This window comes from Schistocerca gregaria, chromosome 1 (assembly GCF_023897955.1).
Source record: "Schistocerca gregaria isolate iqSchGreg1 chromosome 1, iqSchGreg1.2, whole genome shotgun sequence".
NCBI lineage: Eukaryota > Metazoa > Arthropoda > Insecta > Orthoptera > Acrididae > Schistocerca > Schistocerca gregaria.
This window is the reverse complement of record NC_064920.1, coordinates 501931864-501957210: the sequence shown is the minus strand read 5'-3', so window position 1 is coordinate 501957210 and position 25347 is coordinate 501931864. Positions and strand designations below refer to the sequence as shown.

General features: G+C 42.0%; 1 protein-coding gene across 1 annotated transcript in view; it reads left to right on the top strand.

Annotated features, from left to right (window-relative positions):
- The first annotated feature begins 9556 nt into the window (after positions 1 to 9556).
- The window catches only part of LOC126354103 (alpha-tocopherol transfer protein-like), a 101970-nt gene continuing 86179 nt past the window's right edge, over positions 9557 to 25347 (top strand). The window contains exon 1 of the mRNA XM_050003499.1: positions 9557 to 9659. The gene's annotated coding sequence lies outside the window, so the exon portion shown is untranslated. The remainder of the gene's footprint in view (positions 9660 to 25347) is intronic.

Sequence of the window (25347 nt, the reverse complement as noted above, 5' to 3'; positions counted from 1 at the left end):
GCAAAAGTTCTTAGGTGCTGCTTCTTTAGTAGTGGGAAATGGTAAAAGGTTGAATATTGTAGCCTTCCAGCCCAATTACAGTGGATATAGGTTTTCCATCTGCAAATACTTTCTCAGGGAATGCTGTCGAGCAGTAAAGAGGTGAGCTAGAATGAGTACTTTGATATTTATTTTTCCAAAGATTTGATAGCGAAGCGCATTTACTTCATCAGTCTCATCAGCAGCAGTACAGGAATTGCTGAATATCTCTGGTGCTTTCATTTAGTTGTTTTCGTCCCCAATTACCTGAAGAATTCCAGTTTTCCTTTGCCGAAAAACGACGAAGTCGTTTCGCAGCCACTGAAGGCATGTAGGGACAGAATGTTGTCTTTCGTTACTTGAGACAACTTGAAATGTCGGTAGGCTACGTCGCATTGTTTGCCTTTGCCTGGGCTCAGTAAAAATGTTGAGGGCAATGGGTCTGAAGTGGTCAGAAACACAAGAACGTCTGTGTGCCCCCCCCCCCCCCCCCCCTCAACGACAACAACACAGATTACTGAGCAATGACAACAGCAGTAACTACGATTACAATACGGCGTCCTCAGCAGCTTGGTTAATATTGAAGTGGTCACACTCAAATTGTGCAGTAAGTAAAGAAATGAGGTGCTGTTTATTTTATTTGTTCGACAGAAAGAAATCTTTTGCCATACTTAATGACGTTGTATCATTAAACGGGATTGTTAGCGCAGTTCTTTTGGTGGCTCTGCGCTGCTGCTCAGCTGATATTTTATTTGCGCTACTTCGTATTTGTTGAGGCTGTGGGACTCCCCAGAAGAGTAACAAATTGTACGCTTTTATAAGTGGTCCAGTGGGACATTTGCTTTTGCATTGAAGAAACTTGCTCACCATGCTTTCCTTCGATATTTTGGTCCATCTCGGTCAAAATACTGTCCATTCGCTTAGACAAACCTTCAACAGTTGCGTTTACCTTTTCAGCAATAGAATCTATTGAATCAATTTTGAGCCGGGAGTCTGTTCTTCAGCAGAATCTACTGTATTAACTTTTTTCGCTTGTTGTTTGCCAATTCAGTCTATTGCGTCAACTTTCTCCGCAATTGGGGCTTGTTCAAGAGACATACGTGTACTGTTAAGTTTGCTAAAGGTATCATTCATTTCCTGTTCAATAATCTGTTGAGTTATAAACTCACAGGAAAAATGGAAATATTCGTTACACCACAAAATTATTGAAAAAGGTTACTCTTGTATACATAAAGTAACTGGTGAGCGTAAATGCACAAGCTTGGTTCTAAATGTTAGTTGCCTGCAATAATGGCTAATCAAATTTAGAAAACCAATCTTACAGCGCTACGGGCAAGTGTCGTTCACGCTACATACTCTAAGTAATTCACTTAAACAAGGAAAAAATGCAAATTACTATTGAGGCTAAATTTCTGCACGCTTTATGTATTTCCAGAGATTAATATAGCTAGAAAAGAATGAGTATTGATAGTACTCCGTACAGAATTGGATAGTGTGAAGTTTACGAAAGTGAAAAAAAAATGCATGTCGGATCCAGGTAAATAGACTTGTCGATATGTTTTTTTTTTTTTTAGTTATTATGCCCCAGATGTTCATCTGCATCCGCAATCTACATGTAACAAAATTCACAGCAAAAGAATTAAATGTTTATAAGACAAATAACTGAATTTATATTAATATTAAACTATTGACTGTACGTCGTTGGAAATGGAGATCCAAACTCCTTTACACGATGTCGCCAATTTTCATATATCGATAAAAAGATTTTGTAAAGGTCAGTAATTGTTCGCTGGACACCAAGTACGAGATATGAAAACAATTATTTTATCTCTGGTCTTCCGTCACTGTTCGGCAATTGACTCTGCGAACATAAATTTGTAAAAGAGTAGTAGATGTTTTTAAATGACGGAAGAGAGACTTGATCTTTAGTTATTTTTGGGCACTGCAAATATTAATTTCCAACATGCACTCAGGACAGTCTAATATGATTTTAACTAATACTTGATATAGCACCGCAATATTTCATTAAACTATGCTTTCTTAAAATGTCATCTAAATGGGGACATCTGAGCTTTCCGAAAAAGCTTGTAACTTATTTGCGTAACGAACTAGAACTAATCTTTGATAATGTCTCCGTATCCGGAGAGAGGAAGACAGTTGGAACTCCATGGGTTAAAAATGTAGATCGCTGCTTGCTAAAAGTCATACAGAACGACGTACTTAAAATATATGTTAGGAAAATGTACTTTCTATGCTGGAGGCGTTAAAATGAGATGTTACATGGTGTTACGGTATGGGCAATGTTTTACGTAGTTTTGGTGTGGTTCCCTTATTGCGACCAACGGCGTCCAACGTCACTACCTTCTCTGGTTTCGGCCCCTGAGGAAGGATGGGCTGCCATTCATCCACAGATATCTAGGCTTCCCATTGCAAGTGTCGCGAACAGAGTTCAAGCCTTCATAAAGGCGAAGGGTGGACGTATCACTTACTAATGTCCACTGATAGGTTTCCAGCTACTTTTGATCAGAAGGTGTATGAGTGAACAGCTTTCGGATTTACAGCCGGATGGTAATGTTAAAATACTGCGACGTTTCGAAGAGTGCCATATTTGTCATCTTCTAGCGAAAACTTTGTCGCGGTATTTCAACACTGTCATCTCCCTGGAAACTGAGATCTTTCCATCAATAGCATACGACAGAAACGTCTACATTCACAAGTAACGTATATTTCAACATTTTGTAGTGCTACATTTTAGTTACAGTGTTAACGGAAGGATACAGATGAATTAAATGTTGGCTTGTGAACAGTTACAGATACACTTTTCTGACGTTTGAAAATAGATAAGAATTTTATACACCTGTATAGCTCTTATTCTTTTTATGAATTCCAGAAAACAGTTTCGTTTTTCTTCTACGTACAACTGTACATTACATTTCTCGCAGACTGGTGATGGACTTCCCTTGCAGTTCGGCGTTTTGCGTTTGCGACTTTCTCTGACACAAATACCCAATGTCCTACACTGCCCTGGCGAATAACTTTGCTCTGAAAGTTACAGAAAAAATCTTCTGAAAACTATTAATGCAGATACAGTTCTAAATAACCCTGCAAGACGAATCCAGCGGTAGAAGGATTGCTCGATATAGTACCCATATTTGTTGGCACTTACCAACATAATCAAGAGTATCACTAGAGGAGGCACTCTTTACCGCCTGTCACACGAGAGGAGGCACTTCTGTTCTTCCCGTAGGACGCTGCAGGTCTGGCTTTCCAGAAAAATAAGTTTTCTCGTGGATGCTTAAGCTGAAAAATATATATGTTGGCGTAATTTATTGAATTAGGAAAATCGAACCGCTTGGCACAGCCTCCATACCTTGCGCAGCAGGCTCAATTTTTAAATTCCTGTATTCAGTTTAGCTGGTAATGTCAAAGGCTTTATCTATATCCACTGATGAAAAAAATCACAACACCAAGACGAAATTTTACGACATAAACAAAAGTTGTTACGCGTGTTTCTACGTGTGAAAGATGATGTCTATTCAAATTTTGCGCGAGTCTCATACGAGTGGCGCTGGTAGTTCCACTAGAATGCGAATCAGGTTTGCTTTAAATTCATGGTCTAATGATCGTGATCATTAGCTACCTTTGAGACTGTACGTGGTGAGTTGATGTTAGTCAATGCTGCCTTTAAGGCGACAAAGACGCCATTATCACCACCTCACTGAGTTTGAACGAGGTCGTGTAATAGGACTACAAGCTGGATCTGGCTTTTGCGATACTGCAGAAAGACCTGGCCGGGACGTAGCCAGTGTATGTGATTGCTGATAGTGGCGGTCACTACAGTCGCAAGAAGACCGGGCTCTGGACGGCCACTTGGCACAACCCAGGGGGCGTAAGGCTCAGGGACATCGTAAGGCATATGCAGCAGTTGGCTCCATAATGACACAACTAACTGTTACAAATCGATTACTTCGAGTACAGATCCGAGCTAGGCGCCCTGTAGCGAGCATTCCACTGACCCCAAACCACCGCCAAGTGCGACTTTTGTGGTGTCAAGCGAAAGCTCATTCGAGGTCAGGACTGAGGTCTGTTATGTTTTCTGATGAAGGGCCTGGAACCAACTACCTGCATGCTAGATACACTGGATCTGCACCGGGAGCTCTGGCCTGGGGTGCGATTTCGCGTGGCAGCAACAGCACTCTCGTGGTTGTCCTACGCACCCTGACTGCAAATTTTTACGTCAGTGTGGTGATTCGACATGTTGTGCTGCGATTCATGAACAGCATTCCAGGCGGTGTTTTCCAACAGGATAACGCTCGCTGACGTATCGCTGTTGTAACCCAAAATGCTCTACATAGTGTCGACTTGTTGCCTTGCCCTGCTCGTTCGCCAGATATGTCTCCAATCGAGCACATATGGGACGTCATCGGACAATTCCAGCGTCATGCACAAACAGCAATAATCGCCCCTCTATTGACCGGCCAAGTGCAAAAGGCACGGAGCTCATCACACAAACTGACATGTAGCACCTATACAACACTATGCATGCACATTTGCTTGCTTGCATTCAACAAATTGGCGTTTACACAGATTATTAATGTACCAGCATTTCATATTTTCAATTGCGTATCTCACGCTTACATTAACCAGTGATCTTGCAGTGTTAATCACTTAAATATGTTACCTTACTAATGTATTCCCGAAAATGCATTACTCTATATTAACCATTTTTCTGATGTTGCAATTTCCTTTCCGTCGGTGTATTGTAAGTTCACTAGATCTGCAACAAATTCGTTCACGTTAGACTAAACTCGCAAAACTCAACTGCTGAAGCGTTACAAATCTGCGACGTGTGTCAGTTGCGGGAAAATGCTTCTCGCTATACAGAAGCAACAATGTACTGGTAGTGTTACAAACTTGTCGAGCTCCTCCACAGAGGGTTAATACAGGGAGAGTACGATTTCCTTATGGATGTCACTGAATTTAGGAGGAAGAGGGAGAGATGTTTAAAAATATTTGTCACGTCATTTAATGAGTGCGATATATTTATGTTGCACCCATCTACATCAGACACAGTGTGAAAAAAGTGCGAAGCGAAAACTGGTCGAGCATTGTTACTCCAACGTTTTGGAGACTTTGTATGACTAGAAAACTTTTAATGAGAAAAGACGCATTGTTAATACTGCACATGGAATTAGCGAATATTTTGTTAGCAGCTATTCACTGTTTACGAAAGCCTTTGACGTTAACAACGAGAGGAGATATAGCAACTTGCAAATTGACCTGCTACGCGAAGTAAGAGGCTGTTGCCAGACCGTTCGATCTTTCGAATTCAATGAATACTGTGTATTCACAGCGCGCAGCACGCCAGCTTGTGAGGCAGATGAGCCAGACGCGGAATAACGGCCGTTAGTCAGGTAAACCGGCGAGTCTGTGTGTGGCTTTTAGGCGGGTTTTACGCTCTTTTAGCAAATGCAAGGCTGCCCTCACATCTCCGCCTCGGAAAATACCAACCACAAACACTTGAAGTACGATTGCATACTGAACAAATTTTGCACGATTCGTAGAATGGTGGTGCAAACGACTTCCCCCTCTCAGGTTGACTGACAACTGTGGCGATGGGGATTTGCTCTTATTGTTAAAATAAAAAATAAATTTGCCAACAGCGGGCCTCATAAGATGGGATACACACTACGAATGAGAGAGTAAATACAATGCTGAGCCAAAACATTACGACCTCTGTTTAATAGCATGTTGGTCCACCTTCGGAATGTAATATAGCAGTTACCCTGCGTCGCATGGATTCGATAGGTCCTGGTGGTTTTCCAAGGTACCGGTTGGTTATAATTAAAGCGCAGCTACTCACGGGTGAGGTTGATGTGGCACCTGGAAGAGGAAGGTGTACTGTCCTGGTGGAAGTTATTGACGAGGTTGCTGTTGCTGTAACTGAAGTGCAGCATGAGCTCCGTGCATTGCTACCGCCCGCGCAGTGTCATGTAAATTGTCCATCTCATGGTCAACAGTATGGCAAGTTTTGCGGTCTGTTGGACACTAGTACTCCTACAAGATCCAAACGGTGCAGCGACTGTAACCTCATGATTCATTACAACGCTCTGAATTTGTTCTTCGTTTCCTGCCACGCATTGAAGTTGATGACATCTGGCCGTTCAACATTCTATACACTGACAAGGCTCATTTTACCCTACAAGGTACTGTGAATGCACAGAACTGCCCAATTTGGAGTACAGTTACGCCGCATGTTGTGCGCTCACCGTATGTCACGTGTCGTGTGGATTGACAAGCACCGTTATATTCGATCCGTTCTTCTTTGAAGAGAATTCACCCAGAGGGCCTGTCCGGTGTACCGACACCTCCTTGTACAGCATAGCTTTGGAAGAGGGCAACTGAGTGGCAACCACTGTTTTAGGTAAGATGGGGCAACACGTTGTGTCGCTCACCAAGTGGAAAATGTGCTTATGTAACCTTCCACGAACGTGATATTTCTAGAGGTTTTCCAGATGCATGGCCTGCGAGATCAGCTGATCTGAGTATATTTGAATTTTGCAATTTGCATGAAAATGCTGTGAGACGACGCGGCCATTTGGATGCGTTTTTAGTAACTTGACCACACTTTTATTTTTCAACAACCTTACGCGTTTCGACTTCCCACCATTTTCAAAGACAGTGTTATGTCAGTCATATAAAATTGTTCACTAGTGATTGAGAATGTTGACGTGATACAATGTATCTAATGAAAAGTTTCATGTTCAAAAATGTTCAAATGTGTGTGAAATCTTATGAGACTTAACTGCTAAGGTCATCAGTCCCTAAGCTTACACACTACTTAAGCTAAATTATCCCAAGGACAAACACACACACCCATGCCCGAGGGAGAACTCGAACCTCCGCCGGGACCAGCCGCACAGTTCATGACTGCAGCGCCTTAGACTGGTCGACCAATCCCACGCAGCGCAGTTTTATGTGACTGATATAACACTGTATTTGAAAACGACGGAAAGTCGAAATGCGTAAGATTGTTGAAAAATAAAAGTGTAGTTAAGACATAAGAATCGCTGTTAAAAGTGCATATGACTTTTGGCTCTAGGGATATCTAAAACAATGAATTTACCAGCGACACGGTCGGCATCTACCTGATGTGGTCGCCAGTATACAGGAACACGTTCCTCAGATTCCACCAGAACTGCCTCAAGCAACTGTTGGTCAAGCTGTTTTGCGGATGCAGCATCTCGAAGACGTGTCCGGTGCTCATACTGCACAAACTGTGCAAGTGGTGGTTTATACAGGGTGCTCCATTGATCGTGACCGGGCCAAATATCTCACGAATTAAGCGTCAAACGAAAAAACTACAAAGAACGAAACTCGTCTAGCTTGAAGGGGGAAACCAGATGGCGCTATGGTTGGCCGCTAGATGGCGCTGCCATAGATCAAACGGATATCAACTGCGTGTTTTCAAATAGGAACCCCCATTTTTTATTACATATTCGTGTAGTACGTAAAGAAATATGAATGTTTTAGTTGGACGACTTTTTTCGCTTTGTGATAGAAGGCGGTGTTATAGTCACAAACATATGGCTCACAATTGTAGACGACACAGTTGGTAACAGGTAGGTTTTTTAAATTAAAATACAGAACGTAGGTACGTTTGAACGTTTTATTCCGGTTGTTCCAATGTGATACATGTACCTTTGTGAACTTATCATTTCTGAGAACGCATCCTGTTACAGCGTGATTACCTGTAACTACCACATTAACGCAATAAATGCTCAAAGTGATGTCCGTCAACCTCAGTGCATTTGGCAATACGTGTAACGACATTCCTCTCAACAGTGAGTAGTTCGCCTTCCGTAATGTTCGCACATGCATTGACAATGCGCTGACGCATGTTGTCAGGCGTTGTCGGTGGATCACGATAGCAAATATCCTTCAACTTTCCCCACAGAAATAAATCCATGTGCTTCGACGACCAATCCACCTATTATGAAATATGCTATTCAAGACCGCTTCAACCGCACGCGAGCTATGTGCCAGACATCCATAATGTTGGAAGTACATCGCCATTCTGTCATGTAGTGAAACATCTTGTAGTAACATCGGTAGAACATTACGTAGGAATTCAGCATACATCGCACCATTTAGATTGTCATCGATAAAATGGGGACCAATTATTCTTCGTCCCATAATGCCGCACCATACATTAACCTGCCAAGGTCGCTGATGTTCCACTTGTCGCAGCCATCGTGGATTTTCCGCTGCCCAATAGTGCATATCATGCCGATTTACGTTACCGCTGTTGGTGAATGACTCTCCGTCGCTAAATAGAACGCGTGCCAAAAATTTGTCATCGTCCCGTAATTTCTCTTGTGCCCAGTGGCAGAATTTACACGACGTTCAAAGTCGTTGCATGCAATTCCTGGTGCACAGAAATATGGAACGGGTGCAGTCGATGTTGATGTAGCATTCTCAACACCGACGTGTTTGAGATTCCCTATTCTCGAAAAATTTGTCTTCTACTGATGTGCGGATTAGCCGCGACGGCAGCTAAAACAGCTCTTTGGGCATCATCAACGCCCTATCCGGCGTACGGTCCGGACACTTGGATGATGTCGTCCAGGATACCGAGCAGCATACATAGCACACGCCCGTTGGGTATTTTAATTACAATAGCCATACATCAACACGACATCGACCTTTTCCGCAATTGGTAAACGGTCCATTTTAACAAGGGTAACGTATCACGAAGCAAATACTGCCTGTACTGGCGGAATGTTACGTGATACTACGTACTTATACTTTGTGACTATTACAGTGCCATCTATCACAAAGCGAAAAAAGTGATTCAACTAAAACATTCATATTTCTTTACGTACTACACGAATATGTAATAAAAAAAAATGGGGATTCCTATTTGAAAAAACGCAGTTGATATCCGTTTGACCTATGGCAGCGGCATCTTGCGGGCCAACCATAGCGCCATCTGGTATCCCCCTTCAAGCTAGACGAGTTTCGTTCTTTGTAGTTTTTTCGTTTGACGCTTATTTCGTGAGATATTTGGCCCGGTCACTATCAATGGACCACCCTGTAGTAAAATCAACATTGCGCTTTTCTCATTTGTTTGACCTATTTTGCCACGTCCCGTCCCTAATCCACTACACAAGGAAACGTCTCTTTACATTTTTTTGCATTCACTGCTTCAGTTTTGCACCTGGTGGCCAAAATTGGAATTAATTGTTTTCCAGCAAGTGCTTTCAATTAGACGCCACTTCGGTGCCTTGCACGCCCTCTTCTTGCCCAAATAATCCTACCGGGTAAAAGGGACCTGTTGTTTCAAAAGTGGAGTCTATCGGAAATGCAGATTAAAAAATAACAAGGACTGACCAGGATTCGACCCCGTGACCTTTCGGTTTTCGGGCTCGCACTTTGACGTCAGACGACCGAGCCCGATGTAGTGAGATGCGGTGTAGCGGATTCCGTGGTTTCCGCGAGCGGGCGGCTGCCAGACGTCGGCGGGTAGGGACCCGGCCCGCTGCAGACGGCATAAAGCTGCACGCGGCGCAGCGGCTTTCACTCCTGTGCGCGCAGCGGCGGCAGCAGGGTCCACACCGCAACACAGCACGCAGCTACAGGTGAGGCTCGCGCCTCGTGCGCTCTTGCTAGAGTGACCTTTTTACTACCCGTGTGAAGAACTTGCCTCAGAATAGGACCTCAACATGCCTGCCAGTTTCGGTATCGTACTGGGTAAAAGTTTCCACATTCAAAATTAACGTTCGGGTTTCAAGATTTTGTAGCATTTATTACATTGAACATAAAGTTATAAACAATACATCAAATGAAAGAGCAACTCATACGTTTGTAGACTTATGCAAGGAAGGAAGAGTATGGAAGGACCTAGATTGATTGAGGAACCTGTTGAACGAATGAGAGTCTACCATGCGCAGCCCCAAGAAATCGGTTCGGAAGGCTAATCGTGAATTAGTAATTCCAGTGACGTGTATGTGCAGACTTTTTAGGAGATGCTTATATTTACGTGCCGGCCGGAGTGGCCGTGCGGTTCTAGGCCCTACAGTCTGGAACCGAGCGACCGCTACGGTCGCAGGTTCGAATCCTGCCTCGGGAATGCATGTGTGTGATATCCTTAGGTTAGTTAGGTTTAATTAGTTCTAAGTTCTAGGCGACTGATGACCTCAGAAGTTAAGTCGCATAGTGCTCAGAGCCACATGAACCATACAACGACGTCATCATCGTTTGCAGTTGTTACAAGCTCTAAAGCCTGCAGACTACGTTTTACGTGCCAACTTAGGAAACGAAATGTTGCTGCGTGTCGATGAAGATTTTTCTGGAACATGTCGTTTTCAGTGATGGTTCGATATTTCACCGAAGTGGTAATCTGTTTGCATCTATGGTCAGCAAATCGCCGTGAAATGATATATTTGCAACGAGATACATCTAAAGTGAAAAAGCATTGATGCAACAATTACTCCAGACGCACTGATCAAAGCTTGAGAAGAAGTCGCGTAACGACACGAAGTGTTCATATTGAACAATTGTCAGAAAAACTGTTTGAGTTGCAATTTCGTTTGTTGTTTTATTTATAATTGTTAACTGAGTGTAATAAACGCTACAAAGTCTTCAAGTCCACGTCTTAATTTTGAAACACACTTTCACATTTTGCTGTAGATTGAGAAGTCTGTGCTTTTGTATTAACGCTGTTGCGGTCTTCAGTGCGAAGACTTGTTTGATGCACCCCCCCCCTCTCCGCCTCTCCGCCAAATAACTACTGCAACCTACATCTGCATCTGCTTACAGTATTCAGGCCTGTGTTGCCTCTTCAATTTGTAACCCCCCACCCCCTTTCCCCGCGTCCAACCACTTACCTTCATAACCAAAACGACTTTCCTTGATGCTGCAAGTTGTGCCCTATCAAGCGATATCTTATTTAGTCAAGTTGTGCTATAATTTTCTTATTTCCCCATTTCGATTCAGTACGTCCTCATTAGTTACTCTAACTACCCATGTTCCTGCGGCACGAGGTGTGTACTTTGCTAGTGTCGGAAGCCACACGCGCGAATGACAGACGGCGCATCGAGCAGCCGTGTGTGTCCCACACCTGGTGTGCGCCCGCAAATTCGACAATCACTACGGTCGTTGGATGCCGCTCCGGGCATTTTTGCATTGATGGTCCGGTACTATTGACATCAAAAGATACCCGCTAAATTTCGATTACACTGTAACTCTAACAAATCTAAATCCTTACGGATTACAGTTAGAAATGTCTTAAAATGGAACGATAACGTAGATAATGTTGTGGGGAAAGCAAACAAAGACTGCAACTTATTGGCAGAACACTTAGAAAGTGCAACATAACTGCAAAAGAAAGTTCCTACACTACGCTTGTCCACCATCTTCTGGAGTATTGCTGTGCGGTGTGGAATCCGCATCAGGTGGGACTGACGGATGGCATCGAAAAAGTTCGAAGAAGGACAACTCGTTTTGTATTATCATCAAATACGGGAAAGAGAGCCGCGAATAGTCATTAAAACAAAGACGTTTTTCGTCGCGGCAGCATCTTCTCGTGAGATGTCAATCACCAGCTTTCTCGTTCTACTGCGAAAATTTTCTGTTGGCACCAACCTACGTAGCGAGAAATGACCATCATGATAAAATACGAGAGATCAGAGTCCCACAGAAAAAAGTAAATGCTCGTTTTTCACGTGCGCCATTCGAGAGTGGAACGGTAAGGAAGTAGCTTGAAAGTGGTTCGATGAAGCTTCTGTCAGGCACTTAATTTTGAGTTTCGGAGTAATTATGTAGAAGTAGGTGTCTGCGCCTGCTTCCTTTGGAACTGCAATTATTACATTCTTCTTAAAATCTGAGGAAATTTTCTCTGTCGAATGTATAATGCACACTCGGTGGAAAAGTTATGCCATAATTGGCTCTACCTAGGATCTCAATAATTCTGAGAGAATGTCATGTAAATGTCATCTACTCCATGAGTCTTGTTTCGGCTTACATTTCTCAGTGCTTTTGAATCAATATCAGTGTAGATTTAATGAGTACTTGCTTTGTTCACTCGTAATTATCGTCAATCGTGGCATGTCTGAGAAAGAGACGTCTGCTCTGTTTGTACCACTTCATTTTAAGAATTGCACGTGCCCAACGGTTTAAGCAACGTAGTGTTTAATATGCCGGTTACTACTACCCCTCATAGTGTTGCTTTACACGACGGCCGAACGTGTAGCTCATAATACATTTTCTGATCAGCTTGTCAACATCCGGATCATACTATAGATTTGAAGTTATACAATAGAGCCCTCATCATTTTTGTGCTCTAAGTTTTGAAACATTTCATTTTGTTCGCTGTCCAGAAACCCGAAACATCCGATATAATAAGCGAGAGCAAAATCGGAAAGTATATTTATTAACTTTCGCGTCCTCCTGACACTTTGTGGCCGCCACATAATAATCTGGCAAGAAACGTTATATAAGGCTACACTTACAACGGACCCGCAGCTTTCCGGAGGCGACAAATGAATGGAAACAAACACCAAAACTACAATGTACGTTACTGTTACCTGACATGGTCAATCAGTGCAGGAAGCGATCTATGAATCTGTACTGTAAAGCAGGGATGGCTATAACACAAATATAAGGGCGTAGAGGCAAATATCACTCGGGATAAGATAGATACTGCCTACAGGAAAATTAAAGAGACCTTTAGAGAAAAGAGAACCGCATGTATGAATATCAAGAGCTCAGTTGAAAACCCAGTTCTAAGCAAAGAAGGGAAAGCAGAAAGGTGAAAGGAGTATTTAGAGAGTCTACACAAGGGCTATGTACTGGAGGACAATATTATAGAAATGGAAGAGGATGTAGATGAAGATGAAATGCGAGATATGATACTGCGTGAAGAGTCTGAAAGAGCACTGAAAGACCTAAGTCGAAACAAGGCCCCGGGAGTAGACAACATTCTATTAGAATTACTACAAGCCTTGGGAGAGCCAGCCCTGAAAAAATTCTACCATCTTGTGAGCAAGATGTATGAGACAGGCGAAATACGCTCAAACTTTAAGAAGAATATAATAATTCCAGTCCCAAAGAGAGCAGGTGTTGGCAGATGTGAAAATTACCACTAAGTCACAGCTGCAAATTACTAACACCAGTTCTTTACAGACGAATGGAAAAACTGGTAGAAGCCGACCTCGGGGAAGATCAGTTTGGATTCCGTAGAAATGTTGGAACACGTGAGGCATTACTGACCCTACGACTTATCTTAGAAGATAGATTAAGGAAAGGTAAACCTACATTTATACAATTTGCAGACTGAGAGAAAGCTTTTGACATTGTTGACTGGAATACTTTCTTTCAAATTCTGAAGGTGGCAGGAGTAAAATACAGGGAGGGAAAGCCTATTCACATTTTGTACAGAAACCAGATGGCATTTATATGAGCCGAGGGTCATGAAAGGGAAGCAGTGGTTGGAAAGGGAGTGAGACAGGGTTGTAGCCTATTCCCGATGTTTTTAGTTTGTATATTGAGCAAGCAGCAAAGGAAACAAAAGAAAAATTTGGAGTAGGAGTTAAAACCGATAGAGAAGAAATAAAAACTTTGAGGTTGGTCGATGACGTTGTAATTCTGTCAGAGACGGCAAAGGACTTGGAAGAGCAGTTGAACGGAATGAACAGTGTCTTGAAAGGAGGATATAAGATGAACATCAACAAAAGAAAAACGAGGATAATGGAATGTAGTCGAATTAAATCGGGTGATGCTGAGGGAATTGGATTAGGGAAAGTGACAAAGTAGTAAATGAATTTTGCTATTTGGGGAGCAAAATAACTGATGATGGTTGAAGTAGAGAGGATACAAAATGTAGACTGGCAATGACAAGGAAAGCGTTTCTAAAGAAGAGAAATTTATTAATATCGATTATAGACATAAGTGTCAGGACGTCGTTTCTGAAAGTATTTGTATGGAGTGTAGCCATACATGGAAGTGAAACGTGGACGATAAATAGTTTGGGCAAGAAGAGAATGAAAGCTTTCGAAATGTGGTGCTACGGACGAATGCTGGAGATTAGATGGGTAGATCACGTAACTAATGAGGAGGTATTGAATAGAACCAGGGAGAAGAGGAGTTTGCGGCACAACTTGACCAGAAGAAGGGATCGTTTGGTAGGACATATTCTGAGGCATCAAGGGATCATCAATTTAGTATTGGAGGGCAACGTGGAGGGTAAAAATCGTAGAGGGAGACCGAGGGATGAATACACTAAGCAGATTCGGAAGGATGTAGGTTGCAGTAGGTACTGGGAGATGAAGAAGCTTGCACATGATAGAGTAGCATGGAGAGCTGCATCTAACCAGCCTTTGGATTGAAGATCACAAAAACACCAGCAACAATCTTCTTGTGAAAACCATCTTATTTGCCAAGATCGCAGTATTAACACAATTACTAGACTGCTAGTTTCGGGAATATGTATTCCCATCTTCAGATCTATAAAAAGAAAACATGCCGAGGTATCAGAACTACAGCGACGTAAAAACTGTAGTAGGCCACACACAACAGCTCAACGACAAAAATGATGAACCCATAAAATCGAGCAGCGGTAGCTACATCATACAATACAAATTTTACTTATTAGAGGTATTCATTATTATATTTTTACTTTTGACTGTATTCGTCCATGTGGGCTAAATTTTGTGAAAGTTATTATTTTACAGCATATAGCATATTCCTAATGTGACAGTGTGGTTTAAGCAATGCATCATCTAGCTCCCACTGTCCGGTGTTATGGGTACGTAATTTTTGTCATTGAGCTGTTGTGTATGCCCTCCTAAATTTTTATATAGCAGTAAGCCTGTAACCTCGGCATGTTTTCTTTTTATAGAACTGAAATGGCGATACATATTGCCGATACTAGTAATCCAGTAACTATGTTCATATAGCGATCTTGACAAATAAATCTGTTTTCACAAGAAGACTACAGTACGATGTAAATGCCTAGAATGGAAACGGAAGCCCGATATGACAACAACAGATGACGCCCGGTTATACGGAGCGACTAGTTGACGCACTAAAGATGTTTATTTCCAGTCCGACATCTCAACCCGACGCCACACAATGATGGCGAAAACTGACAGAGAGCTTTTGATTTGTCCTGTGAGGAATGAACCTCGCCTGTGGAACTAGTGGATCAAAGACAACCATAATCTGAACATTAAACCTGACCTGTAAGAATCTATTTGGGAGGAACTATTAGTAAAATGTAAACATCGATCACAATATTTTTTAAAATATTTAATGTAACAGTCCCAGTTGCAATCAGTCAAACTCGATAACTAGTTTCGATCACATTCCGTGATCATCTGCAGATGTAAAAGTTAAATTAAATAAAACATTAATAAACAACTACTTCATTAGATAACATAGACTGAACTATTTAAAATCTAACATTCTTAAAATGGTACCTGAATAAGTTGTTAATACAGATCGACAATATTTAAAATCTGAAATTTTTAAAATTTTACGTAATTAATGATGTGTCGTGAAAAATCAAAATTTTGTAAAAATAACATAGTCACACACTGCACCAAAAGGGACAGCACTACGGTACACTTCCGACTTGGAAGGTTGGAGGGGGGAGAGGAAAAGCACTGACACTTTGCAGTACTAAAATGTAACATAGAAGCATTTTAGACAGTGCGCCTAATATTGGTGCATGAGACATCTTGTTAACATTCTTAATTAAACCAACACATATATCGACACATTGCTACTTGTTTCCGTCGCCCACTGTGTGCCCCCCGGCCATGTTGCCACACAGCCACGCTGTCAGCAACGTGCGGCTGTAGCAAGTCTGGAGAGCTGCTGCTAACTGAGCCGTCTGATTACAGCGTCGGAATTCTTAAAATATACAGAATTCTTGACGTCACAATACAAATTGTGTGTTTTGTCTGATTATTTCAGATGATGGCCATCTATTTCAAGTTCTTCCAAGATGTACAAATAAACTGCCTTAGGTGCTGTGTGTGTCTAAAATTCGAAGATCTGTCTCTATTGGCTCTTACGGAGTGTTTAGTTTCAGTTAAATGATCTCGAAATACTACCTGCTTATTATGTATTGAAGTGCGTTCTTTGATTGGTTTTTCTCGTTTTCAGAGTATTGAAGGAGCGATCTGTTGTACTTTTTAAAAAGCATTCGAAAGCCTATATCGCATAAAATATTTCTTTATTGTACTTATTATGCGCTTATTATATTTATACGCCTTTTAAAGTAAATTTTGACTGTTGAGAATATGTTCAGCTTATGCAACCACGTGTGCTACTGTGTACTGTGTTTTTGCGATGTAACAAGCATCTGTAAGCGATATACGTATGGACATGGCCTTTTGCACAAGGTGCTTTAGGTTTTCAAATATTTTTAGTTATGGCACATTTTTTGAATGTACCGACTTTTATCCATTTGACAACTTGGTGTTAGAATCAACGTAAAATGAACACCTTTCACAACAAAAAGATTTTTAAGACCTGAAGATGACAGCAAACTCTGTCGAAGGCGGTTGTCTTAAATAAATAAACATTATGTTCAACAGGAAATTTAACTTTGGGGTGATAAGCACTAAACTTGGAGTCATCGTCACTGATTTAATTTACATTCCCTTTTAATATTACAATGCAATCAACATGTTGATAATAGAGTATTATTTTCTTAGCTAACTTTGGGTTTTCATCGAAAAATGTCTGTCCTATATGGTCCACGAAAATTTCAGCCATGGTACTAGCGAGATCGTTACCCATTGCTTAACCGTCTGATTGGTCGTAAATTTTACGGGTAAAAGTGAAATAATCAGAAGCCAGCGTTAGTTCTAACAACTCTACTAAATACGTCGTTTCTCCTACAGATACTTTTTATGTATCAGTAAAGTGTTTGTAATTAAATCCGGGGATTCACTGATTGGCAAATTTGTATACAAGTTCACTATCTCAAGTGGCACAAGCTGTGCCTCCGCTGGTATTGCAATATGTTTGTCGCTACCAGCAAAGTCATAATTTTTCTTAACAATAAATTTTTAATTGAACGTATGTAAAGCTTTTAATTTTTGCACCAAATAACTGTCAATAGGTCCATTAGGGCTCGATTGTGTTTCGGAGATTAGCCCCCTGGCCTATTTTGGTAGCCCAGCTTAACCTATTCTCGAGCGATAGATGTTTTCGGGTTCATAACAAGGAAACCTTAGAAAATTAGACTTTTGAATTTTACGTTTCAAATCAATACGAACTTTCGCTTTAGGATCCTTGTTTACTTCTTTTATTCCAGCGTTTGCGAAAATATTCTGTTAGATATGTAGCTATTTTCACTCATGATGACTGGTGTTTCGTTTATCAGCCTTTATGACTACTGCGTTATGCCATTTTAATTTCTTATTCAGAAACAACATGACCTATATTTGTATTTGTTATTGAATTGCTTTAGTAATTTTACTAGCGATCACGCTTTTTTAAGCTACAGGGCGTTTTGCCACATGACTTTCGCATTGCATCTCAGCTATAATTCGCTTTCGAGTCGCCTAATGTGGGATGTGAATTATATTTAAATCGTTTTGAGGGATGGTAAATATCATTAGCGAGCGTGAAGGTCTGTTAAATTACCAGATTTGTCGTAGAACTTATGCACATTCTATGGGATGCCATTTCTCTTACCTTTACCTACTGCAGATTTAAGATTTTTCTCTGGAGCCATGCCTGATAACGCTAGCCGTTTGTCCGTATCGTTGCAGTTCTTGCATTCTCTGCTGGAAAACAAATATTTCACAACATCTCCACTTGCAGTATATCACAAGCTCAAGATAAGGTAAATTTTATATCTTCAGGCTGACTGAAAATGGCCAGTTTACCGTGCTGCTGCACGCACTGACAGTACCGCAGGCGCAACCCGTACGTCCGCTTAACACTGATGGCTGACGGGCTGCATAACTCACTAAAAACGCTTCGAATAAGTTTTGACGCCACCGTTCTCAGACTTCAACTCCTCACAGCACCTAAACTGCTCATTTACAGACATGAGTTTCCTGTTGAAAAATGACTATTTAACCGTCCTGCGCAACGTACGAAATGTTGTCGGTGTTTTATTGATATACGCTGTATGCTCTTTGACTTTGGAAGTACAGTATGGTGTGAAACCCTCGTGTGTTGCCCCTATTACTCCACAAAGATAGTTCCTGAGTCCGCAAGGCATGAAAAGTGGCTGCGGTAAGTCTGTAACGCACAGGTGGGCAACCAACCGTATCGCGGACATGTTCATGGAAGTAAATGTCGAGCGATCGAGCGCGCCTGGAGTAGGAGTGGTTCCTTTCGTTCATCAAAGAAGGCTTTGCACTTTCCACACCACCCATGAGGTCGGGCATTGCCCTACTGAAAAAGCCACGTAGGATTGCCTGAAAGGAGGTGCAGCTCTTCGCGCTTTAAAACCTCTGCGATGTAGCGGTTGCTGTTAAGGTTACTGTCAATTGATAAGTGTCACATACTGTTAAAATTCATGGTGAAACCTTCAGCCGTCATTTATTTTGACGATTCGCAACTAGTTTCGGTCATCGACCATTATCAAGCTTAGGTGCCATAAACGGCAGGAAATTTATACCATAATTTTAACATATTGCATCCAATGAGGCTCCTAATCGTAACAGTTAACTTTCTCCGCTGCACCTAATAACTGTGACATCTGCTCAGTGAAGAAAATAAGTATGAAAGGAGCTTAGGAAACTTCCTGGCAGATTTGAATTGTGATGGAGTGGGACTCGCACGTGGAACCTACACATGCACGCAACATTGTTTCACTTACGCTAGTACCTCTCCCTTACTTTACAGTCTCCACAGAAGTTCTCATACATACTTTGCTAGCCAAGCACTCCAAAAAGAAAGATTGTTGAGGGGTTATGTTTTAGCCAAACCCAAGAGGATTATTTCCAGCGAAAATCTTTCTTTCTACAGCGGATTGAGTGCCCTTTTGAAGAAAATCGAGCGCAGGTTGTGAATCGGGTCTATCAGAGGGTAAGAGCATTGCCACCAAATGGCAACATTCTGGGTTTGAGTCACGGTCCTCTATACAGTTTAAATTTGCTAGTAAGTCTGCTGCAGCGTGAAAGAATTGTTTAGGAAGTTTATACCTGACGTCCCGTCGACGATGAGGTGATTAAGACGGCCCACGAGCGTATGTTGGTGAAATGTGGGAGTGGAAACTGGGTTGCCCTTTCAAGGGTTTAATCTCGACATCACCTTGCGATTTAGGGAAAACACAGAAAATCTTAATCTGAGGGCTGGATACGGAGTTGATTGGTTCAATGGTTCAATTGGTTCTAAGCACTATGGGACTTAACATCGGAGGTCATCAGTCCCTAGACTTAGAAACTACCTAAACCTAACTAACCTAAGGACATCACACACATCGGACCACTTACGTGCTTTCTTCTTCGTCCTGGACACTAAAGCAGATTAACTGCAAACAAACAAAATAGTTTTAACATTGCTGTGAATCGTTTAGATAAAGTTAAGTTAATAGTTTGCAGACAACAGTTTTCGGGGAAGAAGGTGGTTGTCATAGTAATAATATAATCTGAAGGACATTTTCTTTCTGTATTTGTTCTTTTTTCAATGCACAGTACACAAATATTTAAAAGTGTCACACATTTGCAAAAATAATTAGCTTGCCTGCTTAATTTTCTGCTGCAAATCGTCGGAAAAATTGAAGAAGCTCTATACAGCGACGTCTTTTAAAAGCTGCATACCAACTCCTGGTCGTAGCATGCAAATTATCGTTCCAAATTATGCTGTTTCAACTGAATCCAGTAATCCCTGTGTATTGCGTGTACACATTTCTACCGTTCTGTGCGTGAATGTGGAAACCGAAACTGGAACGTTTCTTAGTGGTATTATTTGCATTTCTCGAATATAATTTTCTTTAAATTATATTGCGCACTTAACTCACTTATAGAACTGAATGCCACTTCTTGTCCTGCATCGATTACTGCATCCGTATGCAACACAATTCTTAAAAGTGCTGGTTCAAAACATAAGACACAGAACCACTTCAAAGGCGCAACCACGATCACAATGAACAATTCTGAATGCCTCTCTCCAGTATGGCGGCTGTGTGACGTTTTTGTAGGCAGATAGGCCTTTGCGCTGTCTCTTTAGGTTAGTGCTGAGCTCAGTGGACAGCGTTATGGAAGAACTGCCACTCAGCACGCCGTCAGTGGCTTTCATGCGTCCAGTGCAGCCTTAGATACGTGTATACTGGAGCTCTGGTAAACAGTAAAAGCGTCGAAGAGAGCAGCGTGGCAGCAACTAAAGCAAAGTTGGCTATTAACTTTTATGAGGCATTCGTTACGGAGCTCTGATAACAGCTTGGAGCTCAGTACCGAGCACTATTCTTAAAGGAGGCACTAACAATACGAGACTTCTTCTCTGTTCAAGCCGGGCGCGGTAGCGCAGTGGTTGGCACATTGGGCTCACATTCGGGAGGACGACGAATCCAACCCGCGTCCGGCCATCCAGATTGACATTCTTCGTAATTTCTGTAAATCGCTACTTTGAATTGCTTCGATGGTTCCATTGAAAGGGCACTGCCGATGTGATGTACACGTGCAGAAAAACAAATAATTGCAATTCAGAAAAATTGGAGGAGTTGTTCAAGGGAAAGAGCTCCACAAATTGAGCAAGTCAACAACGTGTTGGTCCATCTCTGGCCATTAAGCAGGCAGTTATTAGGCTTGGCATTGATCGACAGAGTTCCTCGATGCCTTGCAGACCGATATCATGCCAAATTCTGTCGAACTGGTGTGTTAGATATCAAATTCTCTGGGTGGTTCGAGGTTTCTGTCCATAATGCTCTGAATGTTCTCAGTTAGGGAGAGATGTGGCGACATTTCTGGCCGAGTCTAGGTTTGGCGAGGACGAAGGCAAGCAGTAGACACTGTGGCCATGTACCGGCGAGCTCTATCTTGCTGAAGTGCAGCCCACCGTGGCTAGCAATGAAGGGTAACAAATGGGGCGTAGAATGTCGTCAACGTACCGCTGTGCTGTAAGGGTGTCGTGGCTGAGAACCAAACGGGTGCTACTATGAAATGAAGTGGAACCCCAGACTATCACTCCTGGTTGTCGGGCTGTATTATTGATTTGCACAATTTGAGAAACTCTTTCTCTTGAGTAAATCATCCATTTTTTCTGAAAGTGCAATCATTTGTTTGTCTGTACATGTATATCATATATACCGATTTTCGTTCCGTTCGAATAATTCCTTCGTGGTGCATCTTTTGTTTGTCCTAGAATGTATTCCGATCATGTACTCCATCTCTAACGCCTCGATGTTGATGGTTGTTAGACCCTAATTTTCACTCCTCTCTATCTTTAAATACTACTTGTTATTATTTAATTGAAAGTGTACAAAGGAGTGGAGATGTGTCGCTTACGCTATTAATTCTGAGTAGTATACGTTTGGGCAACTTCAGCATATTTCTTGCGATTTACGGAAAAATCCTACAAAATACTCGGAATATATGCGAATTAAAATAGAAAGCTTCGATTACAAACTGCCAAAACTTTCGAATAAATTCCGAAAGCAATGGAAGAATTGTCATTGTAGGCACATCTTAAAAGAGGAGTATTTAGTAAAAGATATACAGAGTGTTTCAAAGTCTTTGCTACAAAGTCTAGGAGTGATGTATCAAGCCATGGAGAACAACTTTTGTTGGAGACAAAATGTTTTCTGACGCTTCCCAGGCGCTGGCCGTTGTGGCCGAGCGGTTCTAGGCGCTTCAGTCTGGAACCGCGAGACCGCTACGGTCGCAAGTTCGAATCGTGCCTCGGGCATGGATGTGTGTGATGTCCTTAGGTTGGTTAGGTTTAAGTAGTTCTAAGTTATAGGGGACTGATGACCTCAGATGTTAAGTCCCTTAGTGCTCAGAGCCATTTGAACCATTTCCCAGCCATACTAGGCATCCTCTGGAATTCGCCGGCTATGGGACGATGAGATTTCACCGAACTAGCAGGGTCTACACAGCAGGTATGCTGCATAATACCTATTCCAGTAAACTGATGGCGATTTTCAACAAGAAAACCACAAGAATGAGTGTCTCTAAGAGAAGAAAGATATTTCAGAAGCGAATCAGGAAGTTCAGCTGTGTCCGACCTATCGCCTTTCACGCACAGAAAATGACTGAATGATAGACAACACACATTGCATAAGAGATTGTCTATGCCCTGCGCCCTCTCAGGAGCGTAACCAGTCTTAACCGACGCCTGGCGTCGTCGGGAAGTGCCAGCGGACATTTTATCTCCATAAAAAGTTGTTCTCCGTGATGTAATGTATCAAATGGTCCAAATGGCTCTGAGCATTATGGGACTTAACATCTATGGTCATCAGTCCCGTAGAACTTAGAACTACTTAAACCTAACTAACCTAAGGATAGCACACAACACCCAGTCATCACGAGGAAGAGAAAATCCCTGACCCCGCCGGGAGTCGAACCCGGCTGTAATGCATCATACTTAAACGTTTGTTGCAAGGAGTTTGGAAAATACCGTGTAATCAGAATAGTATTACAAAAACGTTTTAGAAAAATAAATATAAAGTAATAAAAAGACTCGCCAAAACTGAAACAGTTACCCGGTTTTAAACGATTTGCTTTTTTATATAATTATTTTTCAACAAAAGAATAATGGAACCTAAACAAACGCTCAACACATGCAACTTCTCAACACCTGACTCAGTTGTGCTTCACTTGACCTGAACCTCTTTTTATGAATTCATTTCACGTGAATCTAATAAGTTCATATGACTTTCAGCATCATCATAGTCATTTGCAATCGATTTATTCCACTGATTAAGTCATCAAATCGTAGTCATGGTAGATACTATCAAGCCAGACATTGTGGGTTTCAAAAACTGTTCAGCTGGATTCGTTACCTTCATTCTGTGTCAGCTTTATCTTGAAATGAAAATGTTTGGAAGTGCGTCGTTTTCGTCTGGTATAGTTTTCTCTTCCTGTCCCACATGCAGTAATGCTTCGCGTGCAACTGCTTTCGTCGAGTGTTTTTGCGACTGTCCTCTCTAGCGGAGGTTGAAGGTCGGTGGGAAGGCGCTGTACCGTTACTTCGTTCCTCCAACGACATTTCTCTTTCGGTTTTATTATCCTTGTCACTTTTTGCCCTGCAGGTCATTATCGAATTGCTTATGAAAGGTACATTGAGCCTGATTCCCTTCGACAAAAAAGCGTCTAGACTTTCAAAGTGTGAACTGGTGTTTTTTTTTAAACAAAGACTGTTGAAGTACTACTGTTCACCTCTATAGTCAGTCATCACCACATTTTCGATTTTGAATGGAAGCCAGGTGGTCCTAAACGTATCAACTACTGCAGTCCAAATGGGACATATGATGATGACCTTTGTCTTTCTGGCAAAGCAAAGAAAAGTCAAGCAAGGGCTATCGGTGCTGTTTCGCTGCTCAGTTGCTATTCCTGGCTGAAACCGAAGAACCAATACAGTGCTATTGAGATGCTGTTTACACTTTTCACCGCTTTGTCGCTGGTGTCTTCATTGCAGCTCCAATATCAACGTGCGAGTCATCAAACCAGCCCGTAGCAAACGCTGTCGAACCCTCATCACCGTTAGATCTACAACTATATCTACATCTGTACTCCGCAAGCTATCTTACGGTGAGTGGCGGGCGAATAGTGCCTGAGAAGGACGATTGTCGCTAAGCTTCCGTATGAGTTCTATGTGTTTTCCCTGATTTTTCCATCGTAATCATTTCGCGAGATCTATGTGGAGGGACGTAATATGTTGCATGACTCTCGTTGGAAAGTACGTTTCATAATTTTAACAGTAAACCTACGCGTGTTGCACAACGCCTCACTTTTAGCTTCTGCTACAGGAGTTTGTTAAGCATCTCCGTTAACACTCGCGCTTACTAAACGATCCTGTGCTGAAACGCGCGGCTCTAGTCCGCTCTTCCGTATTAATCCAATACGGTAGGAGTCCTAGACTGACAACCAGTATTCGAGAATCGGTCAGATGAATGTTCTATAAGTCACTTCTGTCAAGGATCATTTACGTTTCCTTAACGCCCTTCCAGCGAATCTCAGCCAGCAGTTTTATATGATCAATCCACTTTAGGATGATTCAGACTGTTACTACTTCTAGCAGTTTATCACCAATGCTGTAATCGAACAGTATCGGATGTATGGCCACGCCTGTTTATACACATTATATTAGCTGTATTTACATTCAGGAATAAATGCCAGTCCTTGCAGCAAATCGTCAGTCCTCTGCACGCCTTCTCGCATTTTACTGCTGTCTTTTGGCGTTGTAAACATCATCGTTCTCCAACAGCCTTGCAGAGTTTCCGCCGTTATCCGCTAAATCGCATATTGTAAACAGTAACAGCCTGTAGTACTCACGAATTTACTTATATTACTTTGTCGAATTCATCCTGTTAAAAATGACGAGTTCGGTTCTGTCTGCAAATATGTTCTAAATACAGTCACAAATCTGGTACTATAGTAAGATCGTATTTTGTTCAGTGAACGACATTATGGAACTGTGCTGAACGCGTTCCGGAATTCAATGAACACGTGTCGGTGTGACTTCGACGAACTGAGTTTCGTTCTCTAAACAAGGCACAGTGTGTGTCACATGGTGCAATAGATTGACGTCAGCATGTAGATCTACGGCTGTGTGCATCTGTATGACACTTCCTGAAAAGGGCAATGATCTGTATTTCTTCCCCACTCCCTTGGTACGACACAAGGTAGTAGATCTGCTGGGTCAAGTCAACACTGCGGACGACACAGTGCGATCAACGAGCGCAAGGTGGCAGTCCAGCACCTTCTTGCCACGTGTACCCTGTTACTCAATCCACTGGTCACACAAGCACCGCTGTCAGAAAAGCGTAACATGTACGAGGTGCAACGTCACGGTATTCCAAACTCGTTTTTCGCGGGACACCCATTCTGCCTAACCTACATCTACATCTATGTGGATACTCTGCAAGTGCCTGGCAGAGGTTTTATCGAACCACCTTCACAATAATTCTCTATTATTCCACTCTCGAATAGCGCACGGAAGAAACGAACACCTATATCTTTCCGCGCAAGCTCTGATTTCCCTTATTATGATAATCATATCTCCCTATGTAAGTCGGTGTCAACAATATATTTTCGCATCCGGTGGAGAAAGATGGTGACTGAAATTCTGTGAGAAGATTCCACCGCAACGAAAAACGCCTTTGTTTTAATGGCGCCCATCCCAAATCCTGTATCATGT